General features: G+C 40.2%; 1 long non-coding RNA gene across 1 annotated transcript; it reads right to left on the reverse strand.

The window, feature by feature from the left end:
- Positions 1–6678: 6678 nt before the first annotated feature.
- LOC120602401 (uncharacterized) lies at positions 6679–8555 on the reverse strand. The gene is made up of 2 exons (XR_005652740.1): positions 8300–8555; positions 6679–8188 (listed from the first exon to the last, which is right to left on the reverse strand). It is a non-coding gene; the product is annotated as an uncharacterized LOC120602401 (long non-coding RNA).
- Positions 8556–8838: the final 283 nt, after the last annotated feature.

Raw genomic sequence — 8838 nt, forward strand, 5'->3', positions numbered from 1 at the left:
TATTATGATTAAAAGCTTAATTAATATGAGGTCTTGAAGCTACACTAGGAGCAATAGTGGCCAAGAAATACAACTGTATATTGTTTTCCAAAGAAAAAGTAATTTTGTCCTAAGGCAGTAATTTTTAGACATTTTTTTGTTTGTTAGTTTCTGGACACTTTTCATACTTTTAGGATTTAGTGAGGACCCCAAAGAACTTTTCTTTATCTGGGTTATAACTATCAAGATTTACTGTGTTAAAAATAGAAACGAATTTTTTGAATGCTTATTGATTCATTAGATGATAGCGGTGATGAATACATTGCATGTGAACAGAAATAACATCTCAGTGTCATTATGATATTAATTTTGACCTTGCAACCCACCCTGAGATCTGTTCTAAGGTAAAATGTCAGTTTCAGACTATGAAAAAGCATAACAGAGGACAGAACTTGGAAAGCGAATTTCATTTACCTAGTTTATGATACTTGAGTCTGAAAAGTAGCTCTGTAATGTGTTAAAATCTTAGCAATGTTTGCCCAGTTTTGGTGGGCTTATTGCCTTGGTTTACTGAGTAATACCTTGGTCTACAATGTAAAAGGTTATCATTATTTACCGCGTCATCTGCCTGGATAGCAAAGATCCTGAGTCTTACCAAAATAATTTCCTGTGCTTAATGTTGACTTTACTATATGCTTGATTAATTAAAGAAGAAAAAGAAGAAAAGTTCTTCACTTGTGAAAGAGCAAAGATTCTTTTATATTCTGTTACCAACTATGTTTTATCAACTTTTAAATGCTTTATTGTGACTTTAATTCAATAGATAACCAATTATTGTTTCTAGGGCAACCACGATCCTGTCTTAATCAAGTATCTAAATATCTTCTGACAAGTTTTTATTTTCATTCTCCCAAAAATTAGATCTTAAATTTAGAAAAAGTAAAATAAAATCAAGATTGGGAGAGGAAGCATTAATCATAATTTATTTTTTAATCTTTTTATTGTGGTAAAATATACATAACATAAAATTTACCCTTTTAACCATTTTTTAAGTGTACAAAAGTCGATATATTTTACACCTAAAACTCTTGAGATTTCCCAGAGGGCTCCTGGCAGTCACAAGGGCTGTTCTTTCACTTGGTAAACACAGAGGTGCTAGGTGTGTTCAGTGAGTTACTATTGTTGGAGTCGCTTGAGAACACTTGAGAACGCTCAGAAGAGAAGCTCGTCTTCCCCTAGTTAAACTTGTACAGATGAAATATTGTTAATATAAATAGTTCAGAAATGGTGTGTTTTCCAGGAAGTCCCTGGAGGTTTGTTAATGTCCTGTCCGTCCATGATCTGTTTTACCCTCCAGGAAAATCCTGATCAAAACTCTTAGGAAATAGTTGTGTTGTGTTTCCTGGATTCGTCAGAGTCCTGGCATCTCTTTGCCTGACGATGTCAGACGACAGGAGTGTAGTGGTCTCAATCATAATTTTTGTTGTTGTTTAACATGTTACGTGGGCCTGGCCATGGTCCTATTTCTTTAATTTGAAACTAGTATCTTTTAGGCCAGACACAACTGTGGAGTTTTATAAAACCACAGATGTCTAGGCCCTACTCTTGAATTTCCTTACTTGATATTCTTAGAGTATTTTTGGTATATCATGTTTCATGATAATCATGTTATATCTCAAGATTTTTTCCTCTATAAAATTATATTTCTCCATTTTTATGAGTTTGCATATTAGCTTAATCGTTATCCTTAGGAACAGGTTTTCAAATGTTTTTTTTCTTTTTTGGAATGGCTTTTCTTTCTTTGCCATGTCATAGAAACAACCAAATTTCCTCATTGGTTGCATTATAATTAGGCGCCCCCTTATCAGACCTTTCGTAGTGGAGGATTACTAGTTATAAATTAACCATGACCATAATGTCTCCGCCATCTATAGATAGTTTTTGTTTTACTCTGACACTTGCATGAAGGCTCTGCTGTAAGCTGCAGACCAGATTTTGTCTTCAGCCCAGAAGGATGGTCTCAGAGCCTTTTCTAGGTACAGAAGTGGACTCTACCGGCTACTTTAAATTGCCAGCGCTTTAAAACATAGCCTCTAGGGTACAGGCTTCTGAATTAGCATCTCTTAGGTGACTTTTGGACATACTGGTGGACTGAGTCAAGACTTCCAGGACTGTTTTCAGCCAAGAGGGCTGCTAACCCAAGACCCGTGGAACACTGATTAATTACATAAAACTGAATGAACTGATATGGGAAATTTCACTGTGTTTTTTTCGGGGGGAGTGGGGGGATGTTGATTTTGTTTTAATGTTCTGTATTCTGGTTCTATAAATAAACTTTTCTTTCTTCTTAAGCTATCATAAACTTAAATAAAACTTAAATAAAACTTAAATAAAACTTAAAAATTCAGGAACTCTTACCAAGTCTCCTTACTTTTCACGACAAGGTAGTTACTTGCAAAGGTTTGATAAGAATCTGTTCTCCTCCTTAGCAGGATACACTTAGATGAACTGATTGTACAATCAGGGCCTTACATGGAGTGCCTTATTCAAGAATGCTGCTTATTTTATCAGATATGACTAGCCACTTTTAAGGAACTACAGTTGACTTTACTCATGGAGCTGGCTGGTATGTGGCTTACAGCATCCCAGCCTTACAGGAGGTGAGGAATTTTCCTTCCTGACAGACCAGGAACCTTAAAAAATTTGAAGGACTTTAAGAACAAATAAATTCACCCAAATTTATAGATCCTGCAGGCAAAATTTGATGGCAAGAGTTTTCTAGTCACGGGAAAGCAAAATCTTTTGAAAGATCGTTCTGGGATTCTTTATGAAAACTTCTAAATGGAAACTCATTTTTTAGTTGGTCAAATTACTGGATTTTGCAAACCAAATCGAAGAATAATCTTTCTTTGAGATTGTTATGGTCACTAAAGGAGAGAGGAGGCTAGGGGAAAATTGCGAAAGACTTTGAAATAGACCACTCTATTTCACACTCTTCTGAGTCTTCTATAGACTCTATAGAGTTAGTGCCTTTCGTTTTCTTTCAGCTGCTTTATAAAAAACTGATACGAATGCAAATAATTCTTGTCCATAGAAATAAAAATTGTGTCCTACTATACCAAGCACAATATACAAAGAATATAGTAATATTCCAGTGAAATGCAATTGATTATTGCCATGTGAACATTAACTGACTTTCCATCTATTTGTGCATTCATTCCTGATCAACTATAAAACTTCAGTATTTTGAGTTCTCCTTTATAGCATCTTACTGGTTCCCTCTTTAAAGAGTCAAATAAAGTCCTTGATGTTTCGTTTTCTGTTTATATAAGCGTCATGATTTTACCACGTAAAAACATTTATTTTGCTGGTGATTGTACTTGCCTGTTACATGTTTCCCAGTCCTTTGCTTGCATACTTCCTGTGGCATAACTTAAGTGTGTCTCTTAGAAACAGCATACAGATGAGTTTTGTTTGATTTTTCCCATCAGGCAATCTGTGATGTCCTCAGCTGTTGTGGGTGAAGTCCATTCACATCGATTATGATCAAACTTAACTTAAAATTAATTTACTTCAGATTATTTTGCATACTTTCTTTATAGTGATTTTTCTTGGCTTCTTGGTAATCCTTTCCTGTTATCGGTTGGATTGATGGAGTCGTCTTAGCTTCTACACTCTATCAGCTACTTTCCCAGGGTGTAGCTGAGGACAGTACACTTTCCATCAGAGGCAAGACGGGAGTAATGCACACAGTGTTGTCATCCAGATCATCATATCATGTTAAATGGACGTCATACTAGATCAGTCTGCTAATATGATGACAGCAGCTTCTGGGTTTGCAAATTACCTGGCTACACACCTTTTCCACACTGTCTAGAGGTTCTGGATCACAGCTCTGGGATACCTCTCTAGAGGATGAGCTGATATAACTGGGTCCTAATGAGCCTCAGCAGACAAAAGAGAGGTAGAACTATAATCATTTTCAGAAAGGGAAAAGAGAAAGATGTTAAAACGACTGATTTGCCATCTTGAAGTTTGTGTTTTTCTGTCAGCACCGCCAATGAGATATTGCTGAGAAAGAAGTTCTGTGTGTTGTTCTGAAGGAAGGTACTGAAAATGTTAGAAATTGCGTGAGAAGCTGTCTTAGTTGAAAGTAAGGCAAGGAGAGAAATAACTGAACAACATAGAATATTGAAGTGTTTAAATAAATAAAAAAATTAAACAAATCAAATCAAACTATTTCTGTTTCTTTGACACATATAGAAGGAAAATGTTTACTAGGTGAATTTGATCAGACAGACATGTTTTGAAGGCAATTGTAGCCAAATTATATAATACAGAGTTTCCTGAATTTCTAGATTCTAAGCTTTTAGAGAGATAACACAAAAGAAACGATTTTGTAAAAACTAAGATTGGCACATGCAGAAACAAAATTCGGAATGAATTTTTTTGGCCAGAGGGCAGGAATGCTGAAGTAAATCCTTCTCCTGAGTATTTGGGTCACAATGACTTATTTACATAGATTTTTAAATGTTGCTGATCTTTCCAACTCTAGTTGCAATGAAACAAACTTCGGTATGAGCGTAACGCGCACACCTATCCTTTTTCATCCTACCCGCTTCAGGTGACACTCTTCTTGAGTGTGGTGAGGAGAGAGGGAGAGAAAACTCTCATCCCTCCTTTGTTACCTTCTTCCATGTTGCTTCTCCAGATCCTGGGGTCTTTTCATCTCTCCTATCACCACCATGACAAGTCGCACACTTCTCTGCCGACCACCACCTCCAGAACTTGGAGTCTGCAGTCCCTCTTGATACAATGGGACTACCAGGGGCTCAAAGGGTGAACGTGGAACCAGCTGCTACGCTTCCCTTTCTGCCTAATTTCTTATACCACAGAACTACAGGGCTGTCTGGAGGAAGCAGATTTAGCAGAGGGTAGGGCTAATTAAATGGACTTACGAGGTGGGAGTAAATAAGAGGTAAAAGCATGTGTTAAAGTCAACCTTACAATAGAACAAAAGCCACAGAGGACTTGGGAACAGGGGTGGGCGGAAGACTTGGCGTGAGCTGGAGAATCTAGAGTGGGCTTTGCAATTCCAGATTAGGCTCCTGAGACCCCCTAGCCAGCCCGAGGGTTGAATGGCCCTTCTTTTCTTATCAACACACATCTCCCTAAGAAAAACAGTGGTTCAGAGAGGGCAATGTCTCCATTCCTGGAAGAGAAACATTTCTCTACATGCTGTGAAGACTGCACAAGTCTCTTCCCACCAGGAGGGATGCGTTTTAATTTTCTTTTTACTTCTAAACAATGGCCAAAGGCAAAACCTCCTGAAAGAGGGTTCGGGAGGCCTTAGTTGTCCTTCATACCTCAGGCCACACAAAAGACTTGGCCGAAGTCCTGGAATGACCACTGTCCTGAACCTGGAGCTCGAACACATTCCTACACAAGGTGCCCCTCAGGACTCTCAGCAAGAGGGAGGGAGGCAGTGATTTGCCGTCTTCCTGTCTAAGCAACTGACTTCCGGTTGCATTAAGGAAAACAAAGTCCAGGTGACTTCTGTCGGTGTACTTTCCAGGACAAATGTCCACTGCTTTCTGTGCACACTCTCTCCTTTAGTCAATAAAGAATGACTGAAGCAGAACTAGCACAAGACTTTTCTCTCTGAATCTGTTGTTCTCAAACAAGGTCAATTTTGCCCTCCAGGGAACATTTGGCAATGTCGAGTGACATTTTTGGTTGTCACAATGGCAGGGGTGTGGGAGGGGAGTAGGGGAAGATGCCAGGGATGCTGCAAAATAATCCTGCAATGCACAAGACAACTCCCTACAAGAAAGAATTATCCAGCTCTGAATATTGATAGTGCTGCTATTGAGAAATCCTGACCCAAATGTCTGGAAAAAATGAGATTTCTCTTCATCTGTGACCAGTACTCAGTATGCTATCACCCTCATGGCACTCCTGGATTTTACTTTTAAAATTTATAAGCCAATCTTCCTATAAATCATCCCCAAGAAAATGGAAAGTAATGATGGCATTTCCCGAGTTCTTACTACGTACCAGCTTCTGAGATAAGGATTTTACATACTTTATCATTCCCATTTTCAGAAGAGAAAATTGAGGCTTAAGGCAATCAAATAAGTTGCAGATATAATAAAATGTAATATTGCACAGGTGGAAATCAATCCAGAACACCAAAGAATGTCTGCTCTTTAACTCAATGCCAACAGTATCCATTCAATTCACCCAGAATTCTATTTTTCATTATAAGAATGTTTCATCTTCTGACAAAAAATATTTGTTAAATAAATATGACTTTGTAATTATGGTCATTCATCATTTGGAGCAAACTTGATAGATGTATTTAAAAACAGACATAGTTTTAAAACACCCTCTTTGCCAAAAAAAAAAAAAAAGCTATGTGTTTTCTGTATTTCAGTCTCAAATTTAAGGAATCTCTTCATTTTTGGAACTTCCAGACTAATAATGCATATAATGCTTTAAATGACAGAACCAGGTAAAATTGCAAGGAAGCTTGCTCTATCTTGAGGTCCCCAAATTTAAAAAAAGAAAAAGGGAAAAAAGCAACAATTTATAACATTTACAACAGCATATTGAATTTTTTATTTGTGTGCCTGTCTCCTCCACTGTCCTGTCTACTAGTTTTCTACTGCTGCATAACAAATTAAAACAAACAGCAACTTAAGACAACTATTTATTAGCTCACACTTCTTAAGTCAGAAGTTCTGGCACAGGCATGGCTTAACTGAGTTCTCTGCTCAGAGTTTCCTGAGGCTGAAATCATAGTATCAGTCAACTGAGTTCTTGTGTAGAGGCTCTGTGGAAAATCCACTTCCAAGCTCATTTAGGTCATTGGCAGAATTCAGTTCCTTGCAGTTTTAAGACTGAAGTCTCATTTCCTTGCTGACTGTTGCTCTCAGCTCCTAGACTCTGCTCTCTGGTCCTTGCCAGGTGGCACTTTCTAGCTCCAAAGCCATTAGTGGAGAATCTCCCTAATGATGAATATATCTCATGCTTTGAACCTCTTTCCAGGAAGAGCATAATTTCTTTTAAGTGCTCACCTGATTAGGTCAGCCCCACCAAGGATGCTCTCCCTATCTTAAGGTCATTTAATTTGAGACCTTAATAACATCTGCAAAATCCCTCAAAGCAGTATCTATATTAGTGTTTTACTGAATAACTGGGAGGAGGTGTGTGTACATCAGGCGTGCTGGGATCTTGGGGTTCTTAGATTCCTGCCTAGTTGACAGTTTGTAAATTCCTTGATGGCAAAAAACTGGGCCTTGTGTATCTTTGTCTGATACCCAATTGATCATTCATAAATGTTCACTAAAGTGAGTTGTTTAAAAGGAATTAGGAAATTATGAAGTCAGGGAATTGTTACATGGGAGCATTAATTTCCAGGTAAGGACAACTCTTATCAGGAAAAAGATCAGATAAGATGCAAGGGCCAAGATACCCGTGGACTGATCATCATCCTGATCTCTTACTCTGCCAAAACATTAAGTGCAGTTTTACTTTCATTGTAGGAAGGCAGCTTTGATTTCTTAAGATAAGTCAAGAGAAAAAGAATTCCTATTCCAGAAACATGCAAGAGGAACAACTTTCCAGAATCATCTATACTGAGTAAAGGGTGTGTTCAAGTGGGTTCACAGTGCCCTGAGCTTCCCTTGGCTAGACTGCCAGCTTTCTGAGGGTGGAGCCACATATTATTCACATTTCTATTCCTAGGGCTAGCATGGTGCCTGGTTCAGAAGACAGATTTGAAAGTTAAAAGCTGATTGAATGTTTGTAGCATGAATGTTATTTGACGTGTCATGGCTAGTAGTCATTCAATTCCTGGGGGCGAGGGCTCTGTCCAAGGCATTTTCTGCAATCCAGCAATGCCTTTCGAGTCCTGGCAGCCTGTAAGCATTCAACAGGTGCAATCTTTGGGCTATGCACTCTTGCCTTAAAATGTACTTTCTCCTCTTCCAAACCAGCAGTTGATCCTTTTAGGCTACGCAGTATAAAGTGAAGCTGAATAATATCTGAGGTAGTCACACAATGCTTATTTCTAAGAAATACTCAGCTTTATGTTAACGCCAAAAAAGGAAAGTTTCATCTTCCTTTCCAAATGGACATTCATATCAGTGTCTAGTAAATGTATTTAGGGGAAACATTACATCCTTTGGAGGGCAGAGCTTTGATTCTGAAAAAGAAAAACGTTTCTCTTAGGTTTTCTCAGCTCCTGCATTGCTAGCTTCAGACAAGGTACAAATTATCTGCAATTCTGTGGGCGTCCCCTGCATTTAAGTCGTACTGGGCAAAAAACGCTTTTCCGGCCTTCTAACTCCAGATACATGCTACCAGGGACAACTAGCTTTTTCCGCTTCACTGTAACCCGGGAAGCCGAGGAGGTCGGGCCCGCGCTGTGACGTCACCCGGCTCGCAGACCACGGCGCTGATCTGAGGCTCCGGTGATTGGCTTGGGGTCCATGACGTCACGGGCCGGGGCGGTCCCGGCCTCGTAAGGGCCCAGGGAGGCTCCCGGTTCGTTTCTAAAAAAGAAAGGGCGGGCAGGGGAACTGAGATCCAGCGAAGCGCCCGGTTCTCCTCGCCGCGCTGCGCCGCGCCCCGCCGCATCCCGCGCGCGACCCCGCGGCGCCAAGCTCGCCGGCTGCCCGAGAGAGGGCGGGCGAGGAGGCGGGCCGGGGAGGAGCCGGGCGCGGCGCTGCGCGGCCCCTGGCCACCGCCCACCCTGTTACACACAGCATGTAAACAGAGGCCGCCGGGAGGAGCCCCGGGACCGGAGGGAGCCCGCGCTGCCCGGCCGCGCCGCCTGCCCCGGAGCCTGCGGAG

Source organism: Pteropus medius, unplaced genomic scaffold (genome assembly GCF_902729225.1).
Source record: "Pteropus medius unplaced genomic scaffold, Ma_sr-lr_union100, whole genome shotgun sequence".
Classification (NCBI taxonomy): domain Eukaryota; kingdom Metazoa; phylum Chordata; class Mammalia; order Chiroptera; family Pteropodidae; genus Pteropus; species Pteropus medius.